The sequence below is a fragment of the Mus caroli genome, unplaced genomic scaffold (genome assembly GCF_978045245.1).
Source record: "Mus caroli unplaced genomic scaffold, Mus_caroli_1 scaffold_19, whole genome shotgun sequence".
In the NCBI taxonomy this organism is placed as follows: Eukaryota; Metazoa; Chordata; class Mammalia; order Rodentia; family Muridae; genus Mus; species Mus caroli.
The window spans coordinates 21,531,608-21,550,364 of NW_028227274.1; the positions used below are offsets into that span (position 1 = coordinate 21,531,608).

General features: G+C 39.5%; 1 protein-coding gene across 5 annotated transcripts in view; it reads left to right on the plus strand.

Moving 5' to 3' along the window:
* Window positions 1-18,757, plus strand: part of Galnt1 (polypeptide N-acetylgalactosaminyltransferase 1) — an 85,226-nt gene that overhangs the window by 11,893 nt on the left and 54,576 nt on the right. For 4 of the 5 annotated variants that reach the window (XM_029471856.2, XM_029471855.2, XM_021150291.3 and 1 more), the window contains one exon: window positions 18,077-18,131. The exons of the other annotated variant lie outside the window; for it this stretch is intronic. The gene's annotated coding sequence lies outside the window, so the exon portion shown is untranslated. The remainder of the gene's footprint in view (window positions 1-18,076; window positions 18,132-18,757) is intronic. 5 annotated transcript variants of the gene reach the window in all.

The window sequence follows — 18,757 nt, forward strand, 5'->3', positions numbered from 1 at the left end:
ATATTTGTTGAAGTTTGTTTTATGATCTGGTGATCCAGAGTATAAACTATTTTGAAATTCCATGGGTTCTACTATAGTTGAGTCAAGTATGATTAGTTCCTACTTAGATCCTGTTAATCGAAGGAATTGTTGAATAATTTCCTCCCTCTCTTCTTTTTTTTTCTTGAAAGTTGAACCCAGGTTTTACACATGCTAAGCAAGCATTCTGCCACTGAGTTACACACCTCAGTTCCTTGAGTAGAATCAAGTTTGTTGAATACACATGCACATGCACACACACAAACAAATTTAGGTGTTGTGACTTCTTGATAGATCTGCTTTTCTTTCTTTTTTTTTTTTTTGCATATTGTTTGTTACATATTATCGTAACTCCTTTACTTTATTTATAGGATATATCTTTCTGATTAAATATTTCAATTAGGTTTCCTATAAATACCATATAGTTTATCATGTTTTAAAATTTATTCAGCCAGGTTCCATTTTCATTGATGTATTTAGGCCACTTATATATAATATAATTATTGCTATATTAGGGCATACACTTAGCACTTGACTTTTGCTTCTTAATTTTTCTTTTTCAGATTTATGGATTATTTGAACATTTAAACTTTTTTCTCACCTTGATCTATACTGTTTTGGGGTCTAATTCTTTCCTTTCTTTTCTTTTCTTTTTTTTTAAAAGAACAAAACAAAAACAAAAACAAAACTGGGGACAGGGTAGGATAGGATGGGAGCAAGGAGACTGAGTCTGACTCCGTAGCTCAGGGTGGCCTAGGACTCACTATGAAGACCAAGCTGATCTTGACCATCCTCCTGCCTCGTGCTTGGCTAAGAGTTTTTGTCATTGTTTTAACGCAGGTCTGCGAAAAATTCTTTTTCTTTTTCTCTTTCTTTGTATGAGTATATCAATTCCCTTTCACCTCCTATAGGTAGAGGTTTTTTTATACTAGTAATTTTTTTCTTCTAGTCTTTGAAAAACACTTGTTTCCTTTTGGTTCTTGTGGTTTCAGGTAAGAAATTTCCTCTCATTAAAGTCACCTTTCCTTTTTAGTTATGGCCTCTTTTCTCATTGTTTTTAGAACTGTTTCTTTGGCTTTTACAGTCTGAAGCTTGTGGTACTTTTGGTATGGATTTCTTTGGGTTTATCCTGTTCACTCAGCGTTCTGAATCTTTAGGTTTATATCTTGTGCCAAATTTAGGAAGTTTTCACCATTAATTTTTGAGTACTTTTTTAACTTTATGTTTTTCTGTTCCCCTTACTTGTAAGACAGACAACTTGAGCAATAGCTCTTTTGTTACAGTTTAATCGTTGTCCTTGGTCTTTCTGTTCTGGTTGGATACTTTTTGCTACTAAGGCTTTTTGTGTACTTCCTCTGTCCTTTTATTTTGCTGTTGAATCTGCCCACCAAGCTTTTAAAATTTTAGCTTTTTAATTTCCTTTTGGGTCTTTATCTGCTACTTACTTAGGCTTTTTTATTTTAAATTTGTTTAGAGTTCTTGTAATTGTTGAAGTGTTTTTGTCAAGGCTATTGTAAAATCGATAATTTTAACATCTACTGGTGCTATTTCAGTTGAAATCTCCATTTTTGGGGGGGGGCGGGTGTGTGTGTGTGTGATTAAAACCTGGATATTTCCATGTTTCTCTAATATATTAGGGTTTTTTTTGTTTTTTTTTTTCTTCTTCTTCTTGTTTTTTTTTTTTTTTTTTAAGCTTTCTCGTAACCTCCCCTCAGCCTGAAGCAGGCTGAGCCAGACCTTGACTTTGCTGCCACTGAGATTACCTAGGGTGGAACCTATCCTGCCCGTGGTCACCTGCAGCTGGGCTCCAAGGATGAGTTGGTGAGAATGGGCCTCCCCCTCCTTTATAAGCACATTTGGCATTAAACATTTGAGTCTTGATCTGAACATTGTCTTGGCTCCATTTCTCTCTCGTTCACCTAGTTCCCCTCACTTTTCAGCCCCAGTTTGCCTCCCAGGTGTAACCCAGTTCATGTCAGCCTCGGCCTGGTTTCCAACACTTTGTGTTTTCACTGGAGTTCGGAGGGGCATCACTTTAGCAGTGGACATGAAGGGAGTAGTACATCATTAGACCTCTCTTGACCCAGGAGAGCTTATTCTGGACTTGGGTGGGTGAGGTGGTATAGAAGGCATGGTGCCTTGTTACAAGCTGATGTGGATGAAAGCTTTGGCTCCTGTTGTAGTTAGAATGTGAAATGTACTCCATAGGTTCATATGTTTGAGCTTCTGGTCAGGAGCTAGACCTTGACTTTGGAAAGTGATACTTGGAAAGTATTGGAATTTGTAGGAGGTAGAGTCTCAGTGGATGAAGTGGGTCACTGGGAGAGTTGAGACTTTATAGCTTAGCTCTACTTCCTGTTCATATTTTGCATCTTGAGTTGGGTACAGTAACCATCCAGCCTATCTGCTTCTTGCCACCATGCCTTCCCAGCCTGTTGCCATGTGTTCCCCACCATACTAGAGGGTATCCCTCTGGAACTACAGGGCAAAGTAAACCCTTTCTCTCTTAAGTTGTTTTTGTCAGGATGTTTTTTTCACAGCTGCCTACGTTGACTTCTTGAATGCTGCCCTGGTGTGGAGGACGCACGGTCTTGTTACAGCTTGTGAATATGTAGCCTTCTCACCTCAGTTGCTTAGAGGTGTTTCATGCAATTTCTACATAAAATCACTGTGTTGCTGCGATGTCTCTTTCTAGTCTTCTGGATAACCCAAGCAAGCAAATTTCTGTTGGGGCTTTACCCACATATTTATGCCTGTTTGCATTTCTAGTTTTTGGTGTCATCTACTTCAGATCTGGGGTACATGAAGCAAAAACGAATCACAGAAATCTCAGTTGTGTTGCTGCTGCTCTCTTACTGAAGTTGATGGCTTGTCTGCCTCCTCCTTTCCTAAGCACTGCCAGATGAGCAAATCACAACAAAACCTAGTCTTCTCAGGTGTCTGTGTAATGTCCCCACTTTATATATCGACTCCACTGTCAGAAGCAAATATCCCTCAAGAGCCAGCATTTGACATTTCCACTTCCCATAGAGTAATTTTTTTTTAGTACATGTAAAATATGAATTGCAAGTAAAAGAGAGCTGCCATATATAATTCTTATCTTAAGCATTGTTTGGTTTTTGTATCTGTTTTTGATTGTTTACTCTTGAGTCTCCTAATGGACTAGATACCAGGTTGTTGTCTAGGGACTATTGCCTGATGTTTAGATACTTCTTTTGAAAACAAAATTTAATTAGAAAATTTTAAATGTTTGTTTTGTGTATGTGTGTTTACATACATACATACAGTGCACATGTGGAAGTCAGAGGACACCTTTCAGGAGCTGGTTCTCCTTCTACCACATAGAGACATCACATTGAACTCAGTTCATCAGGTTTGGAGGGAGGTGCCTATACCTACTGAGCTGTCTCTCTTACTGGCCCACTTTTTTTTTTTTTTTTTAAAGATTTATTTATTTATTATATGTAAGTACACTGTAGTGTCTTCAGACACTCCAGAAAAGGGCATCAGATCTCGTTATGCATGGTTGTGAGCCACCATGTGGTTGCTGGGACCTGAACTCATGACCTTTGGAAGAGCAGTCTCACCAGCCCCTTCTTTTTAAAACATTAAATCAGTGATTAACCATTCAGTTTAACTTTTCTTCTGATGTTTTTCTTATATTTTTGTGCCTATAAAATTTTTAATATTTTAAGATAGAACGATAATAATGAATGTTGAGAGGACAGTTCTGCTTTAAAGTGATCTGTTTTTTCTTTGGTTTTTGGAATTCCCATAAGTTCTTAGAGATTACAAAACAGTTGGCTTAGGGAGAAGGCTTAAAGGGTTAAGGCACTTGTCTGCAGTCTTGATGATCTGAGGTTGATCCCTGAGAAGACCCCCGTGGTGCAAGGAGAGAACTGACTACCACAATTTGTCATCTGACCTGTATACATATACCATGGCACATACCCTTCCTCAAACAAACAAAAAAAACCAAATACAATAACTTTAAAATGCGATGATTATGTCTTTATAAGAATATTTTATAATCATTGTTATTTTTGCTCCCTTGAGGACACGACTGTTCTGGGGTCTGTAAAGGTCTCTAGGCACAGTCATGGCTAGAGTCTGAAGTGTCCTCCACAGGCTTATGCTTGAGTGCTGGGCTCTCTGTATGTGCAGTTTTGAAGGCTGTAGAGAAAGCTTTCTCTTAAAGCTGGTGGAAGCAGATCAGTAGAGGAGGGCCTTTGGAAATTATATCTTTGTGCTTCTGGGAAGCCTGCTGTGCTGGAAGAGCCTCCGCCACATGCTACCTCTATCATCAGCTAGCTGACCCACTCCATGGTGCTAGGTGGAAACCTTCTGAAATGACATCTGAAACAGACCTTCTTCCCTTAAGTCTGTCCTGGAGTCCAAACACTATCAGACACTGGGAAAAAAACCTTTCTGGGGATCTAAGAAATGATTTAAAGACTGTCCTTTAGGGTAGATGGCCCAGGTCTTTCTAGGTTTTTGTGTTTCTAGAAGTTACCATTTCTCCCCCTTCCCCCCACTTCATTTATAAAAAGGAATGGTTTGCACTGATTGGTGGAGATGTATTCACACTTGAGTTACTAGATTGTTTTTGGAATTATATGTTTTACTATTTTGGAATTACACACACACACACATACACACACACACACACACACACACACACTTGATAATGTAAAGATTTATTTATTTATTTATTATATGTAAGTACACTGTAGGTGTCTTTAGACACCCCAGAAGAGGACATTAGATCTCATTACGGATGGTTGTGAGCCATCATGTGGTTGCTAGGGATTTGAACTCACGACCTTTGGAAGAGCAGTCGGTGCTCTTAACCACTAAGCCATCTCTCCAGCCCCACTTGATAATTTATTGTCCAGGTTAAATAGTAAACATTTCAGGGGAATTTTGTTTATTTTTTTCAAGACAGGGAATTTTGTGTTTTCAAGAGTATCTCACTATGTTGCTCTAGCTGTCTTAGAACTCACTATGTAGACCAGGCTGGCCTTGAACTCTGAGATCTGCCTGCCTCTGCCTCTGCCTCTGCCAGATTAAAGATTTATGCCACTACACCTAGGGCGTTTTTGGAAATAATAAAAAGCTCTTGTTTTACCATTCCTAGGAATTCGTGCATAGGCAGTGGTTACTAGTATAACCTATTCCTGTTTGTAGCAGATTCCCTAAGAAGGTAGAAAGGCAGTGCTCATAATAGTGAGGCCTGACTACTTGGGAGATTAAAGTCTATAATCTATAATCTGTTCCTCTTAGAGGAGGAGGACTAATTTTAATTATTTTAAATGTTTTCAGGCAAAAAGAATACAGTTTGAAACTAGGCAGTTGTAGGGAGAGTAGTCATTTGTCCTCAGAAGCATAAGACACTAAAACTGCGTTGCCACTGGGGATGGAGGTAGTGGCAAGATGTTCTTTAATCTGCAATTTAGGAGTGAGAAAGGGAAGAGTCCACCAGTTGTAGAGGGAGTGTCTTTGATCAGAGCTAGGAGTTCTTTGAGAAATACACTTTGGGACATTTCAGCGCATGAGCTCGTGGGACTCGAACCCACATAAACACCGCTGGGAAGAAAAGCTTCCGACTGAGAGTGCAAAGGGTTGCAGAACTGGCAGCTTGTCAGCTGGTTTTCACACTGGTTGAACGGACCTCAGAAGGGGCAGGCTGAAAAAGAATCAGTGCAACAGTCAATTAGTTTTAACAGATTGGATGGAATTCAGGTTATTGATAATTGAAAATGTGGCAGGAAACCACTGTAGATAGTATGGGCCATGCATGTTCTAAGTGATCGACTTACATTAACTTGTCTGTCTGGTCTTTATAAGATTAAAGGATGTGGATAGGTTAAATGGTAGAACCGTGGTCTCATCCTTTTGTCCTTTTTTTTTTTTTTTAAAGCTTTGTGTTTGGGTGTTTTGTTTGCACATATATCTGTATATCACTGCACATCACTGCTAAGACTGGAAGAGGTTGTTGGAGCCCCTGGAACTGGAGTTACCATGAGCCACCATGTGGGTGCTGGTAATTGAACTCTTGACCTCTAGAGTAGCCAGTTCTCTTTATCACTAAGCCAGATCTCCATCCCCTTTTCATCTTTTAACATGTGAGTCTTGCTCCAGAGTTTATAGATTTGACTATCAAACTAGATTGCTTTGCTAAGGTAGTTTAGGCAAGATTGAGAGGGACTTGAAGGGAGGGCTGGGAAGAGCTTTGAGACAGGGACTCATGAAGCCCAGGCTGGCCAATCTTGGTATTAACTTGTATGACCTTGCACTCCTGGTCTCCACCTCCTAAGTGATGGGCTGACAGGTGTGTGCTGCTACATTGGGTTTGAGAGGGCCTTTAAAATACCAAGTAGAAGAGTATGGGTATATGAAGGAACCACTGAAGAGAGTTGATGAAGACATTGAATGATATGGTTAGAATTCATTTTGAAAATGCATAGAGATAAATATGTAATCATTATTTCAAAAGACTATATGTAAGAAGTGAGGTGCTATGTGCAGGAACATTCAGGAGCATTTTTAGAGAAGGAATCAGACATTATTGGTGGGTCGAAGAACATTTTATCACCTGACCTCTGAAGGGATAATATCATCAACATGGGAACAAAATAAGAGCGTTACAACTAGAGCAATTAGTGTGTTCAGATGTTCTTCTTTCCTTCAGTGATGAGAATCAAACCCAGAAAGTGCCAGGTAAACAGTGTAACTGACTTACCACCTCATCACTCAGGGAGTAGCATGAGACATATCCAATTGCGAGTGCCAGAGGAGGGCTCCAATGGACCCAATTGCAGCTGTCATGGGAAGGATTGAACCTTATTAGCAGAGGCCAAGTCTGGAGTTTTAAGTTAGAATTTTTAGCCTTGAGATAAAAATAGGGAGAGGTTGAGAGGGTAATGCATAAATCCAGTTGGGGCCCACGAGAATGAAAAGATTGAATACATTTTTATTTTCTTCTGTGGGTCAAGTGCTATGAATACAGAGTGAATGAAACATGTTTTCTGTCTTTGTTGGTCATATAATCCAATGAAGCATACAAAATTAGAAACAACTAAGTAATAGAGAAATGGCATCTCAGTGGAGATCCAGAAGTCAAAACTTTGTAATGTAAAGAGTAGTAAGTAGGAAGAGGATTGTCAGTAAGAGGAGTAGTATGTGTCAAGGCTGTAGAGCAGGACAGGGCATGCGTGCTGTGGAAGTGGAGTAAGCAGCAGCGTCATGGCCAGCAGTGTTCAGGGTTCAGTGTCTGTGAGCACAAAGACTGGGCTGGAGTGTACATACTCAGAATACTAGAGAGTTTGTTTTGCTAGAGAAGCCAGAAGGAAAAAAAAAATGTGTAAGGGTCTTGCTTTGTAGTATAGACTGACCTTGAACTTGAGGTCTTCCTGTCCCCACCTCCAAGTTCAACGATTACAGACTTGTGCCACCGTGGCTCAGAAGTCATGTTTTGTTTTGTTTTTCTTGACTTTTAAATATTTATAATTTAATCACAAATCTTTTGGGGTGAGAGGGAGGGAAGGTATATTTTTGCACAGATTGACAGTCTGAAAGTTGCCCCAAGAAAGGATTGGTCTAGTCAGTTGGTTAGTGTGAGAGGGAAAGTAATTTGTGGATCTATGAAGGGAAAGAATGTAATTGTATTCTTGAAAGCCATTATTCTGAAACGAATGGAAATCAGATCACTTTAATTTCGTTTTTTTTTTTAATTGCCATTGTGCCTGGAACCTTGTAGGTATACAGTTTTGTAATCGTAGTATTTGAATGCCAATAAATAGGACTGGCTGTATAATTTGTGAGTTCAGAATGACATGAAAAATGAGTCCCTTTAAAAAAAAATGCTTTAAGACACACAGACATAAAAAGCTTCAAGACAATAACAACAAATTGTTAAACCAAAAGCAAAACTCCTTCTAAAGTGGAGCCCTGTGTGAGTCTATATTTTATGAGTCCATAAAGTCTGTCCTGAAAGATTATAGAATTCATTTAGTACAGAAACCTCCCTTTATAGGAGAGGATGTGTAGTATTATATACAATTAGATGTTAATAATTATTACATTATTTTTAATGTAATTAACATTAAACATTAAAATACATTTTTGAGTGTTTGCCACCTTTAAGTCTGTAGATGCTAAGAGGATAATTATTTGCGTATGTGTGGTGTGCTTGCTCTTGGGTGTGACTGTTTGCATGTGAGCGCATTGTGTTCTTGAGAATATGGACTCTGACATCTCTGGTGAGGTGGTATCTCTTAGTTGAACCCAGAATTGCCAGCCAGGTTGCTGGGGGTCTCTGTGCTTACTATTAGTTTCCCACAGTGTGTGTAAAAATAATGACAGATAGGTGAGATAAGTCATTCCAGAGACATTTATACTGAGACGCCTCAACAAGTTTTTGATGTTGTTTGCTTTTTGTCATAGAGGTCAGTAGTAAAGAAAGACTTTGATGAGCAGTATTTAAGATGTAAATAAACAGACAAAATTTCCCATAGTTACTGTCTGTCTCACTGATGAATGTGCTGGTTTGTTTCTTATTTCCTTGTAAGTTCTGAGAGTTCAGAATTTATTGGGCTCTGTGTACTTATTTGAGAGCTGTCTGTTTAGTTCACTCAGATTCACAGAGTGAAGACAAGCAATAGGCCTTTGTAGCAGTAGTGATGGACTCTGATTTGACAGCTGAGTATGGTATCTGTGGATGTGGAAGAGTAGCCTGCTAGCACATATGCTGTTGAACACCTGTTGTATATTTGCCCCTGTTAATACAGGGTGTCCTATTTTCTGAATTAAGTTAATTTTAGCAGCAATTAGTTTTTTCTTCTGCTAAATAACTTTAAACTTAGGTGAAACTAGTTGTTACTATTGATATAGAAATAAATTGAAACTGCTAGATGATACTCGGTTTTGTTTTATTGGTTGTACTAATTTGTAGGTAGTATATTGCACATTAGACCTTGTCTTTCAGCGTTGTAGGCTCAGGTGAATATATTGGCTCAGGTGAATATATTGGATAAACAATTGAAGAGAAAAGAAAATATGAGGTATTTGGGCAGCAGGAGTGGATATTTGAGCTGAGAGCTGGGTTATCATCTATCTCAAAGGCCTTCACAGAAACTTCCTGTGCCTGGCTCCTTCCTGCCTCCATCTCCTCATACACTGCTTCAGAGAAGCCTTTCCTGGACGCAGTAAAATGACCAACTCCGTGGTCAGCTGCTGACATGGCAGCCAGAAGATTCTTTATGGCGTGCTCCTTATCTGTCACTTTCCTACTTCTCAACTTTGTAATATAGTTTCATGAGATGGAAACGAAACTGGTCTTTAAGGAAACTGCCCTGTATTTTTGCAAATGTACTAGGGAGCAAGGAGAAGTCAGCCCTTTCTCTTTACTCCTTGCCTAAATTAGAGTTGGCAACTCTCAGGTTAGGAATGTAATATAAGGGTCAGAGAAGCATTTGAGCATTCTGTTGGGATTTTATTCCCTTTACTTTGCTTTAATTTACAGTGTTTGCTTTAGTGGGTTTTTAGTATACCATAGTATTGAAATATGGGGTGCTGCAAATCCAACGTAAGTTCTCAGGAAAAGCAGTCTGCTCTAAACGGCTGAGCTTTCCAGCACTCAGACTACCCCCCCCTTCCTTCTCTCAGTCCCTCCTTCCCTCTCTTTCTCTCTCTTTAAAGTTTAATTTAATACCTTTATGCTCTAATGCTATACAGGGAGAAAAGAAGTATGGTTTTTAAAGAGTTAATAAGCAATCCTCATAAAAAGTAATGAGAAAATTGGACAAGTTGCCTTGCACAGTTCAAAGGAACTGACTAATAGTGACCTAATTAAATTCTAATTACCTTTAGAAGTATGAAAGGTATTCTGTTCATTTAACCAGCATTTCAATTACTATTAAGTACTTTGATCCTATTATATATTTTATCATTTATTTTTAAATTTTAGTTACTTTAAATTTTTGAATACGGAATGTCTCAACTTTTTGAGTGGCATCTCCAAGTGTTCACATTTAGATGTGCCCTGGTTTCTTGAAGTGGGTGGAGCCATGTAGTATTAGCATCTCTGTGAGCCACCCTCCCTTCTTCCTCATACAAAGAAGAAATTACTATAGTTCTTACAATCTTATATTTAATTAAAAAATAGTATGTTGGGGGAAAGTGTTTCAGTAGTAGCTGCTTAGTTTAGGATCATAGTCCCTACACTATCAGTTATGTGTGTGCATGCGCTCCTAGAGATTGAACCCAGAGACTCACACATAATGTTCAAACTTTCTGCCATTGAGACTACAGGCTCAATACAAATACGAGAGATGGTTTTCTTGTTTGAGCATTTACTTTCTTCCTGTTGTTCTTAGCCTTCTATAGTATAGTTCAGTCTCATTGTTATCAGTTGGTGTTCTGCTTTTATCCAGAAATGGATGAATTTTTGTTTAGTTTACTGATGTTTGCTAAGTGTCTAGAAGTTTGTTTGGCACGTACTTGTTAAACAAACCAGTTTCCTTTGACTTTTAAGTAGTGTTGATACATTTCTTTTGGGATAAATACTTAGTGATCATAGATGCTGCTTCTTTTTTTTTTTTTTTTTTGGCAGTGTGGCAAATGTAAGACTTAAATTTTTTTTTTTTTTTTTTTTTTTTTTTTTGGTTTTTCGAGACAGGGTTTCTCTTTTTTTTTTTTTTTAAAGATTTATTTATTTATTTATTATATGTAAGTACACTGTAGCTGTCTTCAGACACTCCAGAAGAGGGTGCCAGATCTCGTTACGGATGGTTGTGAGCCACCATGTGGTTGCTGGGATTTGAACTCTGGACCTTCGGAAGAGCAGTCGGGTGCTCTTACCCACTGAGCCATCTCACCAGCCCGAGACAGGGTTTCTCTGTGTAGCCCTGGCTGTCCTGGAACTCACTCTGTAGACCAGGCTGGCCTCAGAAATCCGCCTGCCTCTGCCTCCCAAGTGCTGGGATTAAAGGCGTGCGCCACCACGCCCGGCAAGACTTAAATTTTTATTGAAGATTAAAAATGTTGGATCAGAGAGATGGCTGGGGAATAAAAACATTGACTGCTCTTCTTCCACAGGACCTGGATTCAATATCCAGCATCCACACATATGTCAGCTCACAGCTTTCTGTAATTCTAGTCCCAACAGATTTCAGAGGCTCTTATAGCCTCCTTAGAGGAAACACAATGATATTTTGACATACTTGCAGGCAAAGCACCTGTACACATACTTGGTGGTGCATGCCTCTAATCCCAGCATTTGGGAGGCAGAGGCAGGCAAATTTCTGAATTGAAGCCAGCCTGGTCTACAGAGTAAGTTCCAGGACAGCCAGGGATACACAGAGAAACTCTGTCTCGGGAATAAATAAATAAATAAATAAATACAAATTTAAAAAATATTGGGCATATATATATATATATATATATATAGAGAGAGAGAGAGAGAGAGAGAGCGAGCGAGCACACCCCCAACACACTTCCTCCAACAATGCCACACACACTCCAACAAGGTCACACGTCCTAATATTGCCACTCCTTGTGGCCAAGCATTGAAACACATGAATCTATGGGGGCCAAATCTATTCAAACCACTACATTCCATTCCCTGGTCCCCATAGATTTGTAGCTATAACATAATGTAAAATGCATTTAGTCCAACTTCCAAAGTCTATCACAGTCTCAACAGTCTTTAAAAGTTCAAAGTCTCTTCTGAGATTCATGTAATCACTTAATTGCTATAATTACTACAATCTATAAGATCAAAATCCAAAAGCAGATCACTTACTTCCAGCATCACAGGATATACATTATTGTATTAGTCAGGGTTCTCTAGAGTCACAGAACTTATGGAATGTCTTAATATATTTAGTGAATTTGTTGTGATGACTTAAGTCCAACCAACCCAACAATGGGCAGCTGTTAATGGGAAGTCCAAGAGTCTAGTAGTTGCTCAGTCCCTAGACTAGTTGTTTCAGTTGATCTTCTGTAGAACTAGATTCCAACAGATGTGCTGGCAGGTATATGCAAGCAGGCAAAAAGAGTGAATCTTCCTCTTCTAGTGTCCTTATGTAAGTCTCCAGCAAAAGGTGTGGCCCAGATTAAAGGTGTGTACCACCATGCCTGGATCTGGGACTTGTTTTGTCCCAGACTGACTTTGAACTCAGAGATCTTCTTGTGTTAGTCTTCTGGGATTAAAGGTGTGTACTAACTTGCCTCAGCGTAAGCTTTTCATAGCCACTATGCCTCAAGATCTCTATGCCAAGATCCAGGTCAGAAACTTGTGTCTTCCAGCTTTAAGATCTGGATCACAGGTGAGCCCTTCAATTCTGGATTGTAGTTCATGCCAGATATAGTCAAGTTGACAACCAGGAATAGCAAGTACAATTATTATTCCAAAACATTCATAGTGAGGTAATACTGTACCAAAGCAAGACCAAAAAAATCAGCTGGGCAAACTCCAAACTCTGCATTTCCATGTCTGATGTCCAACTCCTGTCAGCTTTGTTGACTGCAACACACTTCTTTCTCATGGGCTGGTTCCACTTCCTGTTAGCAGCTTTCCTCAGCAGGTATCCTATGACTCTAGCATCTCTAACATGTTAGGGTCTCTAGGACGACTTCAACTTCACAACTCTTGTTCCATTGTCTGGGATCCACACATGATCTTCTGGACTCCTCCAAAGGGCTCCATCACTTCTTCATCTCTGCTCTCTGTAGCACTCTAGGCTCTGACTGACTCCAGTCCATTTGTTGCTGCTAGTTTTGGTGGCCATCCTGTGGTACTGGCATCTCCAAAACTGGGGTCTTCCACTGCAATTAGGCTGCACTTCTACTAATAGCCTTTGTGGTCATTAGAATAGGTATGGGCCCCATTAGATGCATGTGTTTGGATGCTTGACCCATAAGGAGTGGCACTATTAGGAGGTATGGCCTTGTTGGAGTAGGTGTGACCTTGTTAGAGGAAATGCTTCACTGTGCAGGTGGGCTTTGAGGTCTCACATACATGCTCTAGCTACACTCTGTGCAGAAGACTATCACCTCTTGGCTGCCTGCAGAAGAGAGTCTGCAGGATCTCTTTAGCTGATTTTGGATCAAGATGCAGAACTACCAACTCCTTCTCCAGCACTATATCTGCCTTCACACTGCTTTGCTTCCCACCATGATGGTAATGGACTGAACCTCTGAAACTGTAAGCCAGTCCCAATTAAATAATGTCCTTTATAAGAGTTGCCTTGGTCATGGTGTCTCTTCATAGTAATGAAACCCTAACTAAGACAGCCAATCCATAGGTTCTCTTCATGGTACCAAGTCATTTTTGCATGACTTAGTCAGTTCTGGACCTTCAACTGCCTCTGAGGCTGCACCTTCACCAATGACCTCTAACAGTGCCAAGCCTCAGCAGCTCTCCATGACCCCTTCCCTTTCATACCTTCAAAACCAGGCCACCTGGGTAACTCTTATACATGAACAAGTCCAAGTGCTAGCTCACTGTAAACTTTGGTCACCTCACACAATGGCCTTCATGCAGGGACATCCTAGGCACATACATCTGGCCTCCATGACTTTCCTTAGTCTTTTAGAGAAATTTCATCCTTGATTCTAAAAGCAGAACCACCTGACTGAAGCTGCTGACTGCTGCTTCTTGCTGGGGTTAGAACATGGCCCCTAACTCAGGTACATCTTCATCAGCTTCCTGTTTTCCGTGATTTCCTTTATCGCCTAAGCCTGTCTGTCCTGGAACTTGCTCTGTAGAGTGAGTTTGAATTCAAGATTTGCATTCCTGTCTCTTGAGTGCTGGGATTAAACATATGTACCACCATATCTTAACTTAAGCTTTTTTTTTTTACCTGAAACTTACTCTGTAGAAGCTGACTTGGAACTCAGAGATGTGCTTGTGTCTGTCTCCTGGGGTTACAGGGGTGACCACTATGCTTGAACCTAAGCTTTTCTTTAATTCCCTTTTACAGATCTTTCTTTATAAGCATGACCACTATTCCTCAGAATCTGGGTCAGAAGCCTGTGTCTTCCAGCCTCAAGATCTGGATCACAGGTGTGCCCTCCATTTCTGAACTGTAGTTCATTCTAGATATATAGTTAAGTTGACAACCAAGAATAGCCATCACAATCCATCCCTTCTCAATTTGACACACAATCATATTTTCTCATGTCCAAATGAAAGCAGTAACCAGGTCATAATTACACCTAACATGATATAACTATCCTTGTTCAACTGCAAACACATAAACAATAAGCTTAGTTGGATGGGATCTTGCCCTGAGGTCACCACTTCCTTAATTCTATTTAATATCTTTGAACACAGGATTTCGCGCCATTTCACTTCCTGGTGCCCCTTTAATCTTTGACCCACACATTTTATATTTTTTCCTAAGTTTGCTACGTCTGTTCAAAAGGCTTTTCAGAAGAGTGAACCACAGGACAGAGTCTATGCTAGGCTATTTTAAGATATCCTTTGTTAATACAATTAATCTAAATCACTTTACTTTAGCCTCAGGTAGACTTTACAGACAAGGGCAAAAAGCAGCCTCTTTCTTCACTAATATATCACAAGTACACTCTCTAGGCCACATACTAAAATTCTTCTCTGAAACCTCTTGAGCCCGGCCCTACAGTTCTAATCACCTTCAGCACCGCTGTCTTCCATGCTGTTACTGGTATGGTCCATTAAACCCTACTTAAAGCATTCCACTGCTTTACAAAGTCCCAAAATGCACATTCCTCCAAACAAAAGCATGGTCAGGCCTATCACAGCAATATGTTCTTCCCTGGTATCAACTTCTGTATAAGCTGGAATTCAGAAGTAGGCTCCAATAGATGTACTGGCAAAGTAAGTGCAGTTAGGTGAAGAAAAAAAGCGAACCCTTCCTTCTTCCATTGTCTTCATATAGGCCTCCTGTGGAAGGTATGGCCCAGATTTAAAGGTTTGCCTCAAGATCTGGGTTAAAGGTATGTTTTGATCCAGGTTAAGAACATGCATCTCGAGGCCAGCCTGGTCTACAGAGTGAGTTCCAGGACAGCCAGGGCTATACAGAGAAACCCTGTCTCAAAAAACAAATAAAGAAGAACAAAAAAGAACATGCATCATTCCCGTTTTCTACTGTTGTGGCAAAGCGTCAAGAGCAACGAAACTCAATGAAGAAAGAGTTTATTTGGAGCTTGCAGCTTCACAGGGAGAATCCATGACCATCATTGCAGAGGATATGGTCTCGGGCAGACTTGGTACTGGTGCTGCAGATGAGAATTTACATCCATAGTAATGAAACCCTAACTAAGACAGCCAGTCATAGGTTCTCTTTGTGGTGCCAAGCCTCAACCTCTTTGCATGACTCAGTCAGTTCTGGACCTTCAACTGCCTCTTGAGGCTGCACCTTCACCCATGGCCTCTAACAGTGCCAAGCCTCAGCAGCTCTCCATGATTCCTTCCCCTTCATACCTTCAAAACCAGGCCACCTGGGTGACTCTTATACATGAACAAGTCCACTTAGGTGTTTTAACAATCTCTTTTTACTTGTTTTCAGTGTGATATTTGAACGGAAAGCCCAACATTAGTTAAATATCTCTCCTACATATAAACATGGAGACCTTGCAGTCTATTTGTTACATTTCTTCTCAAGTGTGTTGTCTAGTATTTTATTCTTGTAATAATGATTGAGCTGCTTCCTTGTGCCAAGAACTGCCAGATACTATAATGATATTAGACAGAATACAGGCCTTGGATTTTTGCAGTTCATATGACAATAAGCTGAATAACTATATTGACTAGAAAGGATTGTGGCCCTTTGGTCTGGGGAAGTTCCTGTGGGGTCCTTCACTTCCCAGAAGCTGCTCCCCGGAATGATGGTTGAAGTTGTTTCCTAGTATCTATCTATCTATCTATCTATCTATCTATCTATCTACCTATTTATTTATTTATTTATTTATTTATTTATTTGAGACAGGGTTTCTCTGTGTAGCCCTGGCTGTCCTGGAACTTACTCTGTAGACCAGGCTGGCCTCGAACTCTGAAATCCACCTGCCTCCGCCTCCGCCTCCCAAGTGCTGGGATTAAAGGCGTGTGCCACCACCCTGAGTTTTGTTTTTCAGTTTCCTTAGAATGTAGCCAAGCATTCCTGTTCATTATGAACTGTTGAATTGTGAGCTTCTAATTCTGTAGTTTTCTGCTTCTGTGTTTTAGCTCAGTTTGTGTAAATATATCTTTTGCCTTTCTACTAATATAAAACAAATTGGCCTTTCTCCTCACCAGTTTTTTTTCCTTGTAATCTCCATCTTCTTATACCCTTGAAACCTTTTGCAAAGATATGAAATCACCTTGTAAATTATGGTGTATTCCATCATCTTATCACATCTAAAGATTAGATTTGTTAAGGCAGGATCTGATAGTCCATTTTGTGTTCCTACCACAGAATTCTTGAAAATGAACCATAAATAAAAGCCATGTATTGTCCTACTTTTGGAGGCTAAGAAGTCCAGTATCAAGTAGTCAGCATCTGATGAGGACTTTTGCTGTGTTACAAAAGGTGGAGGAGTCAGTATGCACAGCAGGCATGGTGGCACATGCCTTTAATTTTAGTGCTAGGGAGTCATAGGCAGGTGATCTCTATGAATTTGAGAGCAGCCTGATCTACATAGTGAATTCTAGGCCAATCAAGACTACATAATGAAACCTTTGTCTCAAAAAAAAAAAAAATGTATTTCAGCTGAGGTCTCTCTTCTTTCTTTAAAGACACTAATCTCATCATGGGAGTCCCTGTTCTTTATGGCCTCAGATATTAACATTCAAAATTTGGATTTAAGTTTCTAACATACAGTCTTTGAGAGGAACACATTCATGCTAATCAGAGCCTAATTTTTTCATGTTTTAGTTTTCTCTGTTAGTGTACTGTTTTGTATGTAATTAACAGAGTTTGAACATACTATGGGTATATGATCTTCAGTTGACTAGCTATAGTCATGTACATAACAGGATTTCAGACAAAGGTAGACAATGATAAATACCGTAGAACCTAGATTTGTAGTAGGCTTTGTTGCTAGGTTTATATAAGTAACACTTTTATGTTCACATAGTAATGAGCTTACCTCATGACATGTTTCTCAGAACACACACGTGCTAAATGCACATGACTATAATACCATTGCTAAGATGGGTATGTCACAGCAGGTTCTAGTTTGTAGTCATTCAATTTATATTGAAATTCTAGTGCTACATGGGTTCTCTACTGTCTACACTTTTATTTTTTTCCTTCAGAGGATACATTCTGATCTGAATCAGTATTTGTACCTTGCAGGATGCTTGGGGTGGGGTGTTGAATTTAGGAGCACAATACCTCATCACTAAAGGTTATCTTCACATAGAAAGGTTCATATACATGGAGGGACGTTTCAAGGTTGGTCGGACTTCATGCTTCATCCAGACCCCATTGCTTTGCACAGTTTCACTTTGCCATCCTCAGTATGATAAAAGCTTTAAGATAGCTTCAAGACTTGAAGTGTATGTTGATTCAAAGAGAAGCTAGAGAAAGGAAGATGCCATTTCTTCTTTATCATCTTTTTCCAAAAGAACGAACTTCCCCAAATGCTTTCTAACAGATTTCCCTCCAGGTTCCCTTGATCATGATTTAGTTTTATACTTTTGTAAGATAAATGCAGTGGTTATGGTTGGCCTAGGCCAGTCAGGAATAGGTGGCCTAGTAGAGAATTATCACAGGAATTTCACTGGCGGCTGCTAAGGAGTAGAACGTTGTGTGAGATAAGGAGTAAACAGCACTGCAGATGCTGTCGACCTGTCTCTGTCTCTGACCTTCTCCTCGGAAGAGTGGATTTTATTAACTAACCCACTTGTTCTTAAAATAGCAGTTAACCGGAGTGCCTATGTATGTCCCTTACATTACACTTAGCTTTGGGGAAGTAGCGGAATAATCAATGGGCAGCTAGCCTGCAGTCTAGGTCCTGGTAGTGGAGCTAAGGGCGGAGGAAAGAGTTAACTCTGAAATACACTGACTTTAGGACATTTATTTTTCAACAGATGATTTGAGACATGTGGATTTGTGATATGAATTCATTTGGAAAGCCACTTTGGGGTAAGTTGATAATAATAGGGAATTAATGACTTCAGGATTATACTTCTCTATGGATTTTGAAACTTATATCCTTTGGATTTTATGCCTTATATTCATGTACTAGAAGGGCTTGTTGTTTTAGGGTTTTTTTTTTTTTAATTTTTTTAGGCAGAATTACACTATATAGTCCTGGCTAACCTCCAACTCAACAGAAATTCACTGCCACCTCACTCCCAAGCTGGGATTAAAGGCATATGTCACCATGCTCAGCACCAGAATGATTTTGTACTAGGTTATTACTTTAATAAAATTTGAGAAATATCGGAATAAAATATAGTCTCAATACTTTATTAGTACATTTATATTTATTTCTTATTAGCAAGTCAATTTGAAGACTAAATGAAGACCAGGTTCAGGAAAGAACCTTTAGCTAGAACTAAACTTACAGTCTTCTTATGTGACTGGGAAGTCATTTACAGTACAGTATTGATGATACTGGAGTAAAGTTTGTCTTGAGCTTCTCTATTGCAGAGGGTCATTTTCATTGCATCAGTGCGTATGTGAAAGAATCCTGATGGTTTCATCTAAGAAAGCACTTTTAGAAGTGTCCCTTACTATTTACTGAGTGTGCACTGTTGCAGTTGAGC